At 31.4% G+C, this 20,092-nt stretch overlaps 1 long non-coding RNA gene across 1 annotated transcript; it reads right to left on the reverse strand.

The window, feature by feature from the left end:
* Positions 1-728: 728 nt before the first annotated feature.
* Positions 729-17,245, reverse strand: LOC118191933 (uncharacterized). The gene is made up of 5 exons (XR_004758695.2): positions 17,195-17,245; positions 16,422-16,526; positions 6,011-6,361; positions 2,661-2,905; positions 729-931 (listed from the first exon to the last, which is right to left on the reverse strand). It is a non-coding gene; the product is annotated as an uncharacterized LOC118191933 (long non-coding RNA).
* Positions 17,246-20,092: the final 2,847 nt, after the last annotated feature.

Genomic DNA, 20,092 nt, shown 5'->3' on the forward strand with positions numbered 1-20,092 from the left:
TACAAATTTCCTGCCAGAGTGTGCTTTTAGAATCGTGGTTAAATGCAAATGAAAGAAAAGCAGTACTTAAAGTCGAAGTTCCACAATGTTCTGGTTCTCTAACTTCGACTAAAAACTTCCACTTAAAGTTTTTAATCGAAGTTAGAGAACCAGAAATTCTGACTAGCGCGCTTTCGCCTTTTGGCTCTCTCTAAGCTATTACTATGCTCTGCCATATTTCAGGCCCTTGATAGCTTCGCCGTTTAGTTAGCATTTAAGTGGCCAACTTCTGTAGAATTTTGATAGCTTCGGCTATATCCATTTAGTTAAGCATTAGTTTAGTTTTAATTCTTAATATTCTTGAGTTCAAGCCCAAGTGGAGGCTTTTATGTACTTCCAGAGAAAGGGCCATCTGTAAACCTTTATTTTGAGCAATAAAGGGTAATTAACTCTTCTCAAGTTTCCGTGTCTAAACTAAATAGATTATTCGTTTACCAGTTCTCAAAGTTCCGCACACTTAACTGTTAATTCTAGATAGGAACCTCATAAAATTATCAACTATATTCTAAATACTTATCTAAAGCGCTCTAGAATGTATATTAAATCTGCACTGAACATAGCTAATTTACAAATAGGTATACAGAATAGCACGCGATTTTTTTAGCCGGAAAAAATAAATAACACACTATTTTAAAACACTGCTAATGATCTATTTATTCTTTTTCCAACATGAAGTTTCGCTGCCTGATGTTAATGTCCCTTCCTTATAAATACGTCGGAAAATCCTTTAATCGACAGATGTGAAAGCTTCTTGTCTGAGTACTATCTTTAGTTTGGATCTTCATCATTTGTAATGTATCTGCATTCATATGCTCATGAAATAGATACTCCATTTCGGAAACATTAAGTTTTCCATCTTTAATTGTATGATGCCTCTTTAATAATTCAGCCTCTATAGAAAGAAATTTATCAAATAGTTTTAAAATTTACAACACCATATTAAGAATACATTAATTAGCAATTTATTTTTCTTTCCGTTAGGATAGAAAAAATATTATTCAGGATTGTAATTTGTAACCAAAATTATCAAAAGGTTTTGGTTAACTGAAAAAAAAAAAAAAAAAAAAAAAAAAGGTTAAATTACTATACAGAGTTACAATTTTCAATTTTCAGGCAATGTTACAACGAACTCCTAATACGAGACAATATTTCAGTCATAAATAAAGTGAAAAATGAGGTAATTTTCTTTTAAGAGACCTGAAAGTGTTATTGTTTCCCAGCGTAAATATTTCTCAAGGATCTTCTTAAAATTACTTTCTACAACTGATTTCTATGTTTGAGATTGATATCCTTACAGCAGATAATGTCATAATTGATTTTATGACGTAAGTTTAGACTAAAAGATACGCATTAAGTTCATCTTATTTTCGTATAGTGTGTGACGTTTATATAAGGATAAGAATGCATTGTTAATATCAGACGTATTTTGAAAGCCCAAAGGATATTTTTATTACACTAGACAGTAAAAATATCTTTTATTATGCAGAAAGTCGATTTTTCTTTTGCTGCTAAGTTTCACAAAGTTTTTTAAGAAATCATTTGTTTAAAAATATTAAAATTTTTTTGATAATCTAAACTGAATTTTCATTACAATTTCTTTGTAAAATACAAAAAGCAACCTCTTTTTAAAATTTCATTCTCCCTTTATCTTAAATTCAGGAAGTATTCTGAAATTTTGAATTCAAATAGATAATAATAGTATAGAAAATATAATATATATATAAAAATTAATATATAATTAATGTAATACAGAAATACATATAATAATATAATATAAATATAATAAATTAATATAGAATTAAAATATAAGAATATATAGATATAATATATATAATAATTAATATAGAATTAAATATATATAGAATATAGAATTAAAATATAAGAATTTTATAGTTATTCGCAAAAGATGTATTTTTAAGGGCCTTTAACTGTATTAGGTGTTTTACAATTTCTTTCTGTATTTTACAATTTTGAATGCAAATGTTTTGAATATTTATGTATTTTTGCCACGAAGTGAGAACTAAAAAATTTATTGAATGAGAAACATATCTCTAATGAAATTCGAGGAAATAAATTTAAATGAAGTACAGCAAAAATATGTATAATTTAATATGCTGTACAAGAAATCATATAGTGACTACATCAGTTTTTTTTTTTTTCTCTTTAGCAGAGCCATCAAGTTCACACTCGTTTCTTGGGCTCAGAGTTCTGTTGGGGAAAACGAACCTTTACACAATGGAAGAGAAATGTGTGCCTCCATAAGAATACAGATAAAAGTCTGAGAATTTTCTGGAAAACAATCGGAAAAGAAAACATTGATTCCATCTAAGGAACGAAATCGTAAGCGAATGGAGCTAACAATGAAGGTTTTTAAAATATAAAGGTAAACGGGCTAGAGCTTAGATCATTGATCAGAAATGATGTGAGTGCCTGTTTCTATTATATTATTTTCGCCTTTATAGTTGAAGAAAAAATTTATTTTTGACCTTAAAAATTACATCCTCATATTGCATTATTTCCTGTTGTTAATTATACGTTTCTTGCTTTATTGCTTGTTTCCAAGCACTTTCCTTAGATAAACTTAAGCTTAATTTTAGGAAATTGGGGTTCTATTTCTTTACAATTCCATTCTTTCTTGTTGGATAAGGTTCCGTCTTTTCTCTTCCATTAAATTTTTCCTATTATGGTAGATGTAAGCATCCACATTAGGTAGTCCAGGAATCACGCAGGCTGCCAAAGCGGATCGAGGAGCAATCATACCTGTGGCATCATACCACAGGTTCTTGCTCTCGTCGAAACATTCTACTTGGAAGGTGGCTGTCAGCCCATTGAAACCGCCGATGACAAAAATCATATCGTCGATCACCTGAAAAACAGGATCGAATAGTATCAGAATATGAATTTGATGAACTAGGTTTTGCAATAGAATTAATGGAGAATGTTGTTTGGACATTCAAAAAATTTGTAATATGTAATTAGCTTTTTTTTCAACTATTCTTACAACCATTATCCGATCAGATAACGGCCATAGGAAATGTTCATTAGTTACAGAAATATGTTTAGAATCTTAAATGGCTACTTTAGTTTTTAATTTGATATATTCTTGGTTCATATTACCACAGCTCCTTCCACCTACCATGCATAACGGTTTTCTCCATGCGATCTCCATCATCAGTGTTTCATTCTGACTTGGACTTAAACGATTTAGCAAATGATTTCTTCAACATTACTGTAACTCTTTTTTTTCTTAGTGCTTTCATCTCAACTGTGCTAGCAATAAGAATAATATTCTTTTTGATAACTGCTACATACAAGATCGGACAGAAGTCCTAGTGCCTGCACCATGTGACCTGATCACCTAAGTTATTTGACACATTGATTTGATGCCGTTGTAAGATTTTCTAACTTAATAAGAAATGGTTTAAGTACTTGCTAATTAAAAAGTTTCAGTAGGATTATTATTTTAAACATATTTTATTCCACGTTATATTTTTTGGTAATAAATTTATACCAATTTAGAATTTAATTTAATTACAATGTTGGTTTTTAGCCAAATCATCATCCATTTTTCTGTTATTTAAATGTCTAAGCATTTTTAATGGTTCAAAGTTTGCAGACATCTAGTCCTTTTAATTTGTATCTTTTTACAAAATTCTAGCTATAGATTTTTTTGTAAAGTTACAAAGACCAAACAAAAAGACTTTTGATTCCTTCCGAGTCCTGACACTGAATTGTAAAGTAACGTCTTACTTTTTCTTCGACTATCATTCCTAGAATTTGGACTTAGTTCAGTTAGGTTAGAAAATAACATTTCCCACCCAACTATTTAAAAATTTATAATGAAACTATCTTTATACATTCTTAATCAGCATCTTTGTCGTCGTCTGCGAAGAATGCATACAAATAAAAATAAATATTGATTTTTATGCCATCTGTCGGTAAAACTATTTAATATGTATTATTCTTCGAATTTGAAGAGCCATATCAGGTTGATATAGAGCCTGATATCAAGTAGATATCAGGATTAATTAATTCTTTAATTGGAAACGAGTTCCACTGAAAGTAAAAACTGAAACCTGTAGAACGTGTTTCTGATTCGGCTTTTATTCGGTGTTCGGCTGGAATGTATTAAAATGAAAGCTCATACATTGCTTGAGCTTGCATTTTAAAACAGTGTAACAGACACAATGACAGACAGTGTGTGTTTATTTTTAGCCAAATCGTCATTCATATTTCTGTCGTTTAAATGTCTAAGCATTTTTAACTGTTCAGAGTTTATAGGCATATATTCCTTCTAATTTATATCTTTTTATAAAATTCTATTGATAGATTTTTCTCGACATTATATGAATGACCAGCATAGGTGACGTCTATCATTTCACATGAATATACATATATCATATCACATGAATATTTTAAAACAAATTGCACGCAAAAAGTTGCCCTAAATCAAAGTTATGCATCATCTAGAAACCCCATTTTCTATATTAATCTGGAAAATTCATCTTGGTATCTCAAAACGACCAATTTTTTTCATTGATCTGTGATGACGAATGTGACCGCGAACAAATTTGCTAAATGCCATTTCTCCCATAAAAGTTTAACGAACTTTAGAATAAACCTGGTAAATAGGGGAATTAAAGGATTGAAGTAAAGGGGAAGTGAAATGAATCTTCGCTCGCTAAGAAAATGTCCATCTTCAAACTCATGTGAATTGTGAAACTCGTGTGAAAGTGATGTGTGTCAAACTGAAAACAAATGTGAATGGTGCGGGGTTCAGTAGTACATCTAATTCGTAAATGCTAAAGATGATCTTCCTAAAATCTATTTAAACAATTCTCGGCCAATCCCCCTTCAGAAACCTTCTCACCATGCAGCTCTTCATGCAATGCAAAATATTTCGTTTTCTGAAAAGCAAATTTATATTTCATAATACTTGAAACATTTCCACTAAAGATGCATTTCGGAATTTGCTTTTTTAAATAATTTTGCATTATTTGAATACAAGTTTTTCTTTAAGCTCTCTTCTGGCAATAAAATTTTTAAAAGTTATTAATAATGTTTTCATTGTTAGATATTCTATTAAACCAGCCTTCTTCGATTTATCTGGACATTTTATATATCAAAGCCCAGCATAGGCGATGTCTATCATTTCTCAGGAACATGTAGTATTTTAAAACAAAGTACACGTAAAAATTTGCTGTACAACCAAAGTTATGGTAAAACATGTTCCTAAACTTTTGCCATTTGTTTTGTTAATATTTACATTTCAGCGATTTCCTCGTATCAAAAGCTTCTGAATAACATATAAAATGTTTCTGTATACAAATTTATACAAATGTATCGTTCCGCGTGACATAAAAGTTAACTTTATTATTATTAATTTTAAGAGTAATGCCCTATTAAGATTCCAAAGTAATTTTGTTTTCAATTAAGATTTCATAAAAATGTGCATTTCCTGCTTGCATGAGTGATTTCTGAATTAGCGATTAATATTTCAAGAAATTTTGACGAATCGTGTAAATATTGTACCTGCGTTATTTTAGAAACGACAATAAAACTTCTGTTATATCAGAAGTTTAGTCCATAATTATGAAATATGATCGATTTGTTTTATTTGATACTGACATGATTTTCTAACTATGTATAATTTCATTGCATTCGCTATTTTTAAACAATTATGCATATTATAAACAAATTTTATCAGATACTTCACTTCTACTTGACGGCGAAACGACGACGGAGAAAAATCATAGATTCCTTCAATAAGGGAAATTAACTCATCTAATTCGATACATGAGAAATGAAAATCTCAAAAAGTAGAAATAGTTTTAAAAATTATTTACAAACTCCATTGTTTTTTTTATCGTATAGGTATTATTATCAGGTGAAGCCGAAAATGCAGAAACAATCTATTCAGTTAATAGCTAAGAGGCAGTGCTAACGGGTAAGGGCCTTTTTTTAAACTTACTTTTTCCGTTTCTCTTACATCCTCACCAACATTCTAGATATAATAAATCTTTACTCGGCCATTTGACGCTTTTATAAACCTCAACGGCGAAATTGCTCCTGGGGTTTGGCATGTCAGGAATCAGAGTCCACTGTTCAATGTCTGGATCGTATTTCTCTCCACTTGTCAAACTCGATGCACCATCGCAACCACCCAAGGCGTAAATACAGCCATGGAAATTTACAGTTGTAATATTCACAGGTAGAGAGACATTGGCAGCCATTGAAACCACCCACGGGTATATATCTTTCGATTCATAGTCGTGGCACTAGCATCGCTCCGTTGAGCATTCATCGGCCTTATAAAAGTCCACTGAAATATACATTTTAATAAATAAAATTAAGACTAATATTCCTTAATTATTTAACAGTCCAAAACTTAAATTCAAATAAATGTAAGAAAGCACTACATTATAAAACAACAAGAAAAGGAAGATATCTGCCACTTTTAGGCAGAAAAACAAAAAAATTATGTATTAATTTAGTGAAGTGCCACCCAGAAGGTATAGTGGTTCGGGGAGCCTGACTGAGATACCGAAGGGCCTGCGATCGAATCCCGGAGAAGGCATGTTTGTAACTGTCCGTACCTTCATAGGAGGCGATGGTGGCCCACCTATTACGTGCCTCCATAATAAAGAGACCACCACATCTGGCCGTGTATAGATTAATGGACTGTATTACACTGCAACTGGTCACAATTTGCCACTGGGGAAAAATAGTGAAGTTGTAGAGCCAATAAGTATTTTTGGATGCACGCAAGATGAAAAATAAGCAACGCCTTCTCCGGGAATCGAACCACGGACCTCCGGAATACGCGCCCAGCGTGCAGACCATCACACCACGAAGGTATGCCAAGAAGGCGGGATAAATACCACATCGTAGTAGTAGTAGGCGGAAAACGTTCATAGGCTGTCACAATGCATTTCATAAAAAATAATTACAAAATATGGCGGATCCTAGCTTTCGAATTATACATTAAGTTTTTTTTATAGGGAGCAATTTTAGCTCTCTTTATTCTATTTAAAAACTCGTAAGCTTTCAATATGAATGCTTCTGCAAGTAATCTTAGGTTTTCTTTTTAAAGTACTACTAATCCTCTCCAACACCCTTAAACAAGCCGCTTAAAACTGCGAAACAGAAATACAGAAAATCATGCATGAGCAATTCTGTACTCTTTTCTCCACAAATAACTATGAACTCCATTATTATTGACATTAGAAGCTTGAAAAGATTAGGTTTTCTCTTTTGTTTTAGGTTATACTACATTACAAAATCAACCACAAATGTAATTATCTGCTCTGCCTCGTAAATTAAGAATTCTCGGTGTTCCCAGTATCTGAGCAACAAATATTAAACTACTAGTCTTTCGCTGCAAACTGAAAATTTTAATATTACCAGTAGGAGATCTTTAATTTATATTCGAAATTTTGGAAGCTCATTGCATATGCATGAAATACGCAAACAAAAAGGCCCAGTTTGTAAATGATACTCGCTGTTATTCCATTTGAAAACAGTATTTATTTTATCGTCTAATAGTACATCTGTTTAGATAATTTCAAATCTAACTTAACTATAACCTTTATGAATTATGGACAAAAATAATGCAATTAATAAAAGTCGTTTATAATGCCGTTTGTTAAATAATAGGATACAGAATAACAGTTTATTAACAGCCTTAGCTGACAAGTTTGCTACACTTTGTTGTTTTATATTAGAAACTTCAGTGCCTTAATGTGGGTTGTTCATCTGCTTAAACTAATATTGTAAATTAACATTTTGTTTCAAATGCTTAAAGTAAACTATAAGTATCATTAAGATGTATAATGAATGGGTGGTTTTCAAGAGCATTAGCTTAGTACTTTTCGTGATACAAGGGTTTTCATCATAAAATTTCCGGAGATATTGCTTTCCATTCCTCTCTAATTGATTTTTAGAATCCATCATTAGTGGTCAAGTTGCCTTTAGAAAGCTAGCTTTCTTACAGAGAAAAATTTACGCTACTCCGTGAATGAAATGTCAATTGACTTCGCAAAATATCCTGAAAAGTTACACATGCAGTCTGTAGGAATCTTAATTTTTTCAAGAAACGTATTGGAAACTTTCGAAGCATGAAGGAATTATTTCTCTAAAGTTAACTAACAAAATTCATCTGATTTGGTCAATGTAGAGTTGTCTTCAAAGTCGGAAATGAACTCCTCAACATTATAATCATTATTCCTTCTAAACTGTCTTATATCGTATTTCCAACGCCCACAAGCCACCGAGCAGTAAAGTCGCTAAACACTGGTAGTTCGGCCCAGCATTCGAATCCTGGTGAATGGGCTGACTGCTTGAGCGTTTTCATGGTTTTTCCCATGTGTAACATATATAGGAACCAATTTTCCTTAGAAATTCCTCAACGATGGCATCCCCCCTAGGCAGATAGCCCTCGTGCGCTTTGCTATAATCAAGAGTTTTAGTAAGTTAACAGAACAGATATATGCGCATAAAAATAGATCTTCGTCTTTTATTTATACTAAACTACATTAATTAATCTTTATGTATTTATGACAATATAAATTGCAACTATATCATGAATGTATACTTCATGTATATATATAAATATGCTTATAAATTTTATATGCATATAAAAGGCAAGAGCAAAATATGGCAGTATTAATGCAAATAACACACAAATTTTAAAATGATATTTAAACTTAAATTCATTTTGTTTACATAGGTTTTGAAAAGTATTTCTGGTAGTACATCTAAAAATCAAACTTCAGGGTAAACGAAATTCAAATTATGTAGGTCATCTAGTCACTTTCTTTATGTTTCCACCATCTTAGTGACATATATTTTGCTGGGTACTTCCTGTAACTTGTAGACAGGTACAGGTGAAAGTAGTGGAACATGGAAATTTCACTGTTAGTCGTATAGGTATAGTTCTACCTTAATGACACCAGAGGCCGAGTGGTAAAATTGTTGAACACAGATAGTTCGACCTGTGTTCGATTAATCACTATGTTCGATCTCAGGCAAACGGGCTGGCTTCATAGGCGTTTGCGTAGGTTTCTCCCTGTGTAACGTGGATATGAACCAGTTTCTCTTAGAAAGTCCTACACGAACGCATCCTTCCCCTTAGGCACATAGCCTTCACCGCAATCAAATAAACCAAAGCAACCAAACCTACCAGAATGTGTAGCTCTACCCCAGTTTTGATGAAGATTAACTCAAAGGACGGTTCGAGAGTCTTTCAACCCTCTTTCCTTATCCAAAAAACACTTGAGAAGACTTTTGAATTGGCAGCATTTTATATGCCCCACACTTCATAGACATTCTACACTTATAAATATTCATGCTTTATACAGAATTCGATACAAGGTGCAACGATACGACAGCCATGGTCGCTAATCTCTGCGTCCATCAGTCCTCCGCGAAGGAATCTTCTTCTTAGGCATATAGCTCTTGGGTGCTTTGCCATAATTAAATAAATCAAATGATCAGAACTGCAGGGTAAGAAGAATGTTAAAAACAGAGCCTTTAAAATTCCGCGCATAGTCATCGTTTGTGAGAAGCACACTGCAACTCAACTCTTCTCTAACTTCAACGCACTTTGAACGGCGGATAAATAGATAGATGTATTCCATGACATGCTAACGACGTATTCTTGAGACTGTATAATTTGAATTGTAATTTTAATATTGTTTTTAAATATATTCTAGTGTTAGTCTAACCGTGTGGTCATTTAATTACGTTGTCATTGTTTGAATGCTGAATCAACATCGAAGGAGATACAGTCACCACCCGGGAAGAATAGGTAGGCAGAATTTTGATATTTCATTTGAAATAAAACTTTTAAAGAAACTAAAAAATTATTAAGTTAATTTTTTAACAAAGGACATAACCAGAATGGTAGATTTGTTTCTAGTGGTTTCTAGGGTAGTATCATTAATAAACGATTTCCAGTTCATGAATTGTTTGTTCCTACACGAAATCTTTTACTTCTATTTTGATTATCCTGTTAAAGGAAGTTTTCATCACTAGCGGTGAAATTTCCGAGCAGCAGATCTCGTTACTACTTTTATTAGCAAGTTTTACTGATAGAAAAACTTTCAAGGGATGTTAAATTGAAATAGATTCAGCAGAGAAAATATAAAATTTCGAACCAATAAAAGCCTTTTATATACTAAATTTAAAGGGATTATAACACACCTATTCTACCTCCTAGAAGAACTTAACTCTGAAGATGATTCTCATTTCTCATTAGTCCTGAATTCTAATTAAATTTAACTAAGTGAATCAGAGGCTAATCAGAGATGAATAAAAGTTTCTCCGGAATATTAGATGCAGCTTTTAAAGTTAGGAATTAGTTCGACAAAAAGACATGGAAGTCAGCAAATGTCTCTTTTTGAGACACGGTTGTTCAACTGAATTTCGGATAGATAGTTAAATTGGACAGCATTTGATAAGCAAACAGTCAGTCAATAATGCTGGCTATGCTTTCTAAACAGAAAAGTATATTTATTTGCATTTTCCTCTGAGAAAGGCAGGGCAGAGTCGGTAAGGAATAACAGTGTGCACTTAAAACTCACAATGAATAAATTTTGAATTTTATCACATATATTTCAATATTATTAATTACGTTTTAAAACAAAGTAAAGATACAAAGCAAAGACATTCCTATCACTTGAAAGAATCATATAAGAAACAAAAAATATTTTTGGAGAAAATTTTAGCTGATTGTTGCGATGATCATACATTCCACTGTGTTTTCTCTGTGATATCCATTAAACCCTCCCATTGCATAAATAAGATTATCAAGAGTTGCAACGCTCACGTAGCTCCTGAAAATAAGGAGTTACTTTGTCGTATCTTTTATGGTTAGATAATTAAAATTTTTCATTTGAAATATTCTGGACTCAATTTCAAATGTTAAAAGTTTCGATTAATTTACTCAAAGACTTTTATTATTAAACTCTAAAGCAGGTACTGGTAGACTGAGAGGATTAAGATTTTCATTTTAGAATTGAAATATACGATGAAAATAATTTTAAATAATATATTTTACTTTATTTTAGAATTTGAAATAACTTTTAACAATAAAGATATATTGTTACAAGAATATATAAGGTGGCAAATTTTTCAGCAATTATTTTATCATTCATAGGACTTAATGGCGAGATTTAAGCTATACTGTAGAAATAATAAAACTGATCAAATAAGTATTAATTCTAATTAAAGTTTGAAATAGTTCATTTACTTTAACTGGACGTAGCTTAAATCAAAGCAAAACAAGCAATTAACGTTTCCTATAGTATTTTTATATCGATTTTTCGAGTATGAATACTTTTATTTAAATTATAACCATTTACAAATAAACGATATGTCTTCATTTCCTTTATCGATGGCTTCAAACAGTACAATTGTTTAACTGTATTATGGCTTACAATTGTTTAACTGCTACAACAACAATTTAACTAATTAAAATTTTTTAACTGCTACATGTAAATTCAAATTTAATGAACATTTTACGTTAGAAGAAATGATAACTTTTGAATAGAAGTTTCACAAGAAAAAAAAAATTAAATTTTCGAACATTATAATATATGATTAAAATAGTTTTCACAGCATTTGAGATCTACGGAAATTCAAAATTAAAATAACAATTATTTGACCTAAAATAAAATGTTTTTCCAATAAACAGTTTCCTTTTTACTTCTGTTTTTGCGAAAGTTTTAATTGAAAATACATGCTGACGGTTTCCTTAGTGATAGATATGAAATAATTTATAACTACCACATAAAATTAATTAAAATGTAAAAAACTTAATTATAAAGCATTATTAAATTACGATAAAATTCAAAATATGTGAATATCAAAATAATAGGAGAAAGATAAACATTAAAAATAGTGTAAAAATCATAGATACTGCTGTTACCATAGGTGAGTAATGGCATGGTCAGAAATAAAGGAAAATGATCCAGCGCCTTTCTATAGAGATCTTGGTTGGAAACTAGGACAACCAATCAGAAAGTGCTCAGACTGCTGCTCTCTAACTGCAATTGTTAAATTAGAAAATTTTGAAAGGGAACATATAACTGGGTGAAACATTTACCGATATGACGGCTGAGCGCCGCCTTAGATAACCACTGACCTGACTTTGTTGTAAAAATCTTACAGTGTTAATAGTCATCCTGGCAGAAGGGAATAATTCTTCCGTATAAAAATATAAATATAAATATTACATGGGCATACAAGGCCTCTGTATAAGCATAGATAAGTTAATTACAAACATTGTCTTGTACAAGTTACATGTGATAGTTACATAAAATCATGCCAGTTATGTGTAGATTTATACATTACCTGAATTCATATTCACAACACTTTTACTGAGATAATCAAAGTAAACTTGTAATTAATTTACACATTGCATTGACTGGATTTTCAATGCCAGTTTAAACTGCTTTACAATATTACTTTTATCAAGTACATACAGACTGTATAGTAATATGCTTACATTACAATAGTTTTGCACTTACAGTCTTGTTACTATTCTACGGGGTGAGCTATTTTTCTAGTGCTGATTTTCAGTTGTTGTAGTATTTTGATTTTTTATTAAAATTATGTTGCGAAGAAGTGGAAAAAAAGAAAAATGTCGAATATTTCCTTTCGGCCCGATGACGAAAAGTGGATGTTTTCTTGAAAACAAAATCTTGTTTTGCGAAATTTCGGCAAGAGCTATTGTAGAGATTTCCATTTCACTTGTTAATAAAGTAACAAACAGACTTGGTATATTTTTTTTATACTTCGAAAAAAAAAAAAAGTTTCGGAAAGCCATTCTTCAAGAATTGCCTTTGTGTTTCCCTCTGCGCTCCAAAGAAGATACACTAACAAATTTGAATTTCCTGCCAAGCATATGTAATTATAGTAGCACCATTTTTGGTTTTCTAAGTGGGATGGCAGGTTTCATGAATGGTTATCAGAAGCGGTTTGAAGATATCAGTTTAATAATGGAGGATGACGTAGGGGTTTGAATATATCACTCTAATAATGAAGGATGACGTGAGATAGGACTACATTAAGTGTCAATTTTCATTAATAAGAAACAGCACAAAGAATGAGTAAACTGCTGAAAAAAGGAGGACGAAAAGTTAAAGGAACGATAGAGAGCAGAAGATTAAAAGTGGAAATGTGACCGATTGAGTTTCGAATTTCATATGAAGTGAAAAACGAATGAAAAATGGAAAACGATGAAGTGATAAAATAAAAGAGATAAAGAATTTTTGACAAATTTCTATTTTTATTTCGATACAAATAAACTTGAGCTTGATGAATTCCTGGAATAAAAATGTTTAAGAGCGTTGATGGTAAGAAGGAAGTCAATGACATAGCTCTCCAACTCCGATTCTTGTATATATTCTAACATCTTGTATATAGTGACTCTCACATAGATTCCGCTTGGAATTAGATCCGGCTACCTGTATCAGCGTCTTATGTTACTTAAGAAGAGATTGTTTTATTCTGAACCTTCATTCGGATTTTGGTTCTCATGAAACTGGGAACCCGCTGTTTTGTTTGATGTATTATCTGACTACCTTTCCAAATTGTTTAATTTAAAGAGCAAAGGACTTTCCTCAAGATAGTTAATGGGACAGAGACTTGGAGCCTCTGAAGACAGCTTCCGTGAATGCAGATTGCCTCCTACTCGTGAGCAGTATAACATCTTGGAATATTTTTGACAAACTGATCCGTAGTAATTAATAACTAGGTCAGTATGTTTTAACTGCATAAAATGAGATTCGAGAGGTAAACTTACTCATCATTCGAATACTGTTTCCTATTACGTAAGATGTTTCTAAAGTATGTAATATTGAAAGAGTTATTAGCATGTCTCAATTGTTTATGTTAGTAGAAAGATTATTACATTGAAATATTTGCAAACAGAGTGAATATTCTATTGGAACTATTAAACATGATCAAATTGAATATATGCGTGTCTTTGCATTTTATCTGTATACTATATTAAACGCTAAGACTCAAGTTTACTTATCCATTTGAATCTGGCTTACGCACATAAGGATCCAGATTAATTATCATTTTGAAACTAGTTTTTTTTTTCCTATATGCAATAATTAAGATTGTTTGGAGTTTGAGGCACCAGCATCCCTTTTAGAAGTTGGGTATCTACTACTTTATGAAGGAGTCGTACAATACTGTGGTTCTTCCATAGTTATTGCATGATTTTCGCCTTCTGAAATCTGAGGTCCTATACCCAGGCCTATTGATGGTAATCAATCCCTAAAGGTATGAAGTGCTTCAAACAGTGCGAAAAAATAAAAGAATAGGAAATTTATGAACACCCTCGAACTGTGTACACAATATCGATAGATTTTTCAGTTGCATTGTATTGAACTAAAATCAGGAGGATCAAGAAAAAGATCTCCACTTCTTGGCTCAAATAAAACTGAATTTACAGTAAAAACCAGTGCGATTACGATACGTATGTAAAATATAAATATGTTTAGATTGCTATGAATTAGCTTGATCACCAAACCAACTATCAGAATGTATATCAGCATTTAATGTGTTAGGTATAACATATTTTTTTTCTCAGAACATCATTTATAATGAAAGATAATTTCTTTCTTTCCACTGAAACATTTCTTTTACGTTACTAATATTGTGATATCCATTATCAGATATGTTGAGGTTTTTGGAATTGTTTTCTGTTATCCGGAATTGGTTCTCAGTTCCTCATATTGCTTTATACTGGTTAATACTGGCTGCAAGAAAGGACATCCAAGATACTGGAATAGTTCCTGTGCATGTGATGTTTCATCATTTAAGGGTTATGTTAATTTTATTAACAGTTTAATTTTGACTTAAACTTCCTTTCCTATCGCTTCTTAATTTCATCTTACCGCTTCCGGTCAGAACGTAGTTTTAGAATCACGTCTGAATGCTAATGAGGAAGAGTGGTATTTAACTGCGAAGTTCTGCTGTCTTAATGAGATAACACGCGTCCGCATTTTTAGGCTCTTGTAAGCTATTATTACACTCGGCCGTACTATAGGCCCTTGATAGCTTCGCAGTCAATTAGCGTTAAGGAGCCAACTCCGTTAGAATCTTGATAGCTTCGGCTATATGTCTTTAGTTTAGTTCAGTTTAATTCTTAGTTTCTTAAGTTGAAGCCCGAGTGTCGGCTTTGTTGTACAACTCCAAGACGGAGTTTTGTTAAACTTTAGTTGGAACAATAAAGGGTTATTTCACCCTTCTCACTTGTCGTTTTCTACCTCACGAACTCAAGCGATTATTCGATTACTAGTTCTTAAGATTCTTCACATTGATCTGTAACTTAGAAGTACACAGTGGAGAATCCTACAATCTTAAAGGAAATTTTTCTACTAACAAATCCAGAAGAAAAATTTGGAAAAGAGTAATTTATACACGGCTGCATGTAATTTCTTCGAACTGTCTGTTTGCACAACATTTAATACAGCAATAGATGAATAATGAGACCTTTTCAACTCATAAATGAAATGCCTAGTGGCAAAACTGAGTGTATTATTTCATTCTGGAAAGTGTTAAGTCACCTCACATGGGTGTTAATGGAGGATATCTGTCTAATGCCCGTTAATCGGTTATTGTTATGTTTAATAGACTGTAGCAAAGCACTCATCTGAGGGCAGCGATGCCTTCAAAGAAGACTTCAAAGAAGAAAGAGCTTGATTGATACCCGAATGTTTATGTAGCATTTTCGCTGCTTACATTTACTTCATATAGAGCTGGTATACATCTGGGAAATCTGTTTTGAATAACAGTTATGTCAATCTTCACTCAGTTGGATGGATTTTTCTTAATTTTTTGAGCAATCCTAAAGTTTCACTTCATGACAGTATATTAAGAAGAATTATGAAATGCAAGGGTTTGAATATTTGGAGTCGAATTAAATCAGACGCATATTTCCCATTTCGTATAATTTGGTATTGATAATCTATGTGTTGTACATATTTTATCCACATTGCTTAAAATGAGATGGAGACTGCGCAATTTTACGCAATTCTTAAATATCTTTTACTTATATAATGGTAATTTTATCTTGAAACTAATAATGAAAGGAACAGTACATCAAAGGGAAACAACATAAAAATACTAAAAAGGTCTTATAAATATAAAAAGCAAAGTAATTAAAAAGGACTGAGTGACAGAAATGAAGAAAACTTAGCAGTGATAATGAACGCATTTTCTAGTAGCGTTTTATTTGAGGAGAATCAAGAAATATCCTAAAATGCAATAACTCTCCGCTTTGGTAATTTCTCACATTATTTTAGGTAAGTAATATTAAATAGCAATTTAAATTTGTGAAGCGAAATATTATGGCAGATTATTACCTTTTTTTACGGATTTAGAGAAATAATTTAAAATGCGAGGAAAGCTCCAATCCGTGGACACATTCCTTGATCAAAACAAATGTCGTCACAGAGAATACGAGCACCCTAGGAAAGTAACAAATGCATTATATACTTTAGTAGCAGATGGCTTTTCATACATACAAATGCAGCAAGAATGCAGACAATTCATTTATGTGAAATTATATATTAAATTACACTGGAAAGCAGCTCCAAGATGTATAATATTATGTTTCTTTCATAAATGTTTAATTAACAAGCCTCCTTTTTCTTTTCCTTTTTTGAGTTTTTTGTTTTTGTTTTTTACGATATTTGAATGGCATTATTGGAAAATTAAATTTGCTTCTAAAAAAGGTAACTGTTAAGATGTTTATAAATTATTCATTTCAGATTACACAACTAATACGAGACTGCCAAGGAAAAATCTGAATTATCATTCAAAGATTTAGATAAAAGGAAAACAACAAATCATCAGATTATAAATTTCATTCATGAACATTACCATTCACATCTAACATAAAATTTTATCTCAGATCTTTAATAAAATGCATTTAAACTGCTTATAATGGTCTAAACGCACAAGAAATGTAAGGCATCAATAAAACTGAAACGCACATTTACAAGATTAACCCGGTTTTTAAATAGGTTTTTATTTATACATTAAAAATATTTAACAAATTTATAAGACTAATTTATGCAACGACTTTCAGAGATATTGTGTAGTGTATTTATCATTATTTAATATATAAAATTACCTTTCTCGGGCTATAATTTTGAGATTTTAGATTCAAAAGTCAAAACATGAATTTAATGATAGTGTTTTGAAAGATTTAAATTATTCTTAGTTGCAGATCACATGTTGGTTTTATAGCTCGCGATTAACATTCGCATGCAGATTTAATATTTTACGTAAGTTTAAATATGTGTAGAACATCAACGTAGTAGCTGAATGTCATTTGCTGACATTTTTTTATTATTATAAATTCTAATTTAATGAATCTGAAAACTGTACAGTTATGCAACGGAACAATTAATAATCCGAAAATTATTGCCTCATGTCAGTTTGCATTTGGTTGCTGCATGACAAATGATAACATTATATTGTTACGTTTTTCGTATTGATTTAGCTATTTTTAAATAGAATTAATTAAAACTGTTTTATATTTCAGTGCAATGCAGCACCAGACTTATTTGAAGAGGAAAAATTAAAAATACATGAGCACGCGCACTTAGTAAATAGATATCTCGTAATTGTAGCTTTTGCTTTCCTGAAAAATCAAGAAAATATCAGAATATTCTCACACATTTAAAAAGCTTATAAAAAGCGAGCTTAAAACATCTCATTTCAGTTGTTCAGAAAACTGTTGTTTACTGTAGCGAATTCGCGGTGAAATCGGATTAGATTTCTCTGTTTTGAATTAAGTTCTGTTGAAAGTTTTAGTAGTTTAAAATATAACTACTGTGAGATATTGCAATATTGTTAGAATATCTGAGGAAATTCAAGCATTTTGGTTCATTTCTTGTGATAATAATAAATTTTATTCACTTTTCATCGGACTTGTGTATTCAATTTATTACGAACCCGTACGCACACAACAATATGACCTTTGAACTGCGAAAAGTTGATATCCAGTGCAGTATGAGACCGAGTATTGTCTTAAAAACGTGAATTATTTTCTTGAAATCAGAGAATTTTTTTAAATGTTGCATAAAAAAACTTATCTTTCATTATGAACAGTGATTAATGTATAAAGACTATTTTAATTTTTAGAAATGTAATGTCACTGATAGTCATCCTCCTGTCGCTCAGATATTGACTATTCTCAGAGAACAAAGAATTAGAACGAGAGCTTCGCGTAGAATAATATAATAGTTTGCTATAAAGGAAATAACCAAGTGTAAAGAACACTAGCTTTTAACTGTAATTTAGTTTTTACGAACTGGCAACAGCTTCTTTTCGATTGCTTTTCCTTTTTGATCACGAAGCTTTGCTGCAGCACAATGAATATATTGTTGGTACAATAAAGGATTTCTTATGTTCCCTAAGCATTCGCCTTCTCATGTAGGATTTAGTTAGTATTTTCTCTTTTTAACAGCAAATATGATGAAGTTTATAATGTATATAAGTTTCAAATCTAAGGTGGACGTAGATCCACCTCCTAGTAGTGAACCCTGGAACCGCTTTGCGCCTGAGTGATCTACAATTTTGCACTACATGCACCCTTCTGAGCTGTTTTTAAAAAAATTATTTAATTTTCTACCAGCTGAAGTTTTTTAAATATTTACATCTGATATCTTACGAGATTTTTAGACTCGTACGGCCTTAAAAAGCTGGAGGAGGTATAAAGTCCCTCTTTTATTCTCGATAGTCCAAGACGCAATGCAGTTGCGGCTTTCCGTCTTTCTACAAGAGAATAGTTACGTTGTCGCCCACCTGCACTGCATAGGCACTTCAAGTGCTCCTATTTGTCCACATTGTGATCCTGGAAAAGAAATGAACAGGGACCACGTGCTTCGATATAGAACTCTTCGTGGCTTTACAGAAGAGTCGAAAAATGGGAGGCAAAAACGCTTCTTTCGCAACGACTTCGAGTTTTGTTATCATAGTTCTATTGTTTGTAACCTCTGTTTATCAGATTTTAGCTCTTTGTAACTTTTTGCCTAATAATAATAATAATAATAATAAAATAAAATAAAAAAGAAAACCTGAAAAGTTTCAGATTTTAAATTACGACCAGAGGGGCGTTTTTTCTTACATTTTGTGTATTACCATTTTTTTATTAAATATCATGTTCTTCGCTCTTAAACCATACAATTCAGTTCCAGAGCAATATCGCAAAATAATTTTAAATTGAGCAAATCATTATAATTTCCGAAACACAGTCTCGCGCACTGGAAATAAAAATGTTTTGTTTTTCGTACAGTGTTGCCATTGCCCGCTTTGAAATCGTTGAGTTTCTTAATGAAAAATTCCCTAAAATTTTACAAAATATGAAATAGATAATAAAATAAGTTCCAAATTCCAAGTTCGGGCTCCCAGTTCCCATATTCTAGTGAACAACTTATTGAAAATTTGATGTTTCTAGGTACCGTTGTTTTTTCGCAGTGCGAGAAACACACATACATTCATGCAGATTGTTCTTTATTTAATATCTTTAAATATAATGCGGGTCCCTAATATTTGGTGGCAACAATTTGAAAAGTAAACCGACATTTATAGTTAACCAACGCAAAATGCCAAAACGAAATTAATAGCCCTTCTAGGCTAAAAATGTTTCAGATCTTTAAAATTTTACCTCAGATTATCTAGTAAATCAAGTTCTCATCAAATAAACAGTAAAAATTCGACAAACATAGAAAGGCTATCAGAAAAAAGGTGCTTAAAGAAACGCGCGGTTTAGGATTTCAATTAACAGCAAATTTGAATGAAAAATATGATAATAATTATTAAAAAATGAGAAGTTAGTAAATATTTCATGTTCAAACTATTGGAATGGTCCTTTAACGAAAACCTAAGAAAAAGACTTTTTATACTATACTTTTTCTGTTTAGCTTAAATTATTAAAATATAAAATAAATTTATAATTAAAAATTTATAAAATTATATATTTATAAAAATTATATATTTATAAAACATAAAATAAATATTAAAA

The sequence above is a fragment of the Stegodyphus dumicola genome, chromosome 3, assembly GCF_044657685.1.
Source record: "Stegodyphus dumicola isolate Sdum_Otavi_A_Nest chromosome 3, ASM4465768v1".
Taxonomy (NCBI): domain Eukaryota; kingdom Metazoa; phylum Arthropoda; class Arachnida; order Araneae; family Eresidae; genus Stegodyphus; species Stegodyphus dumicola.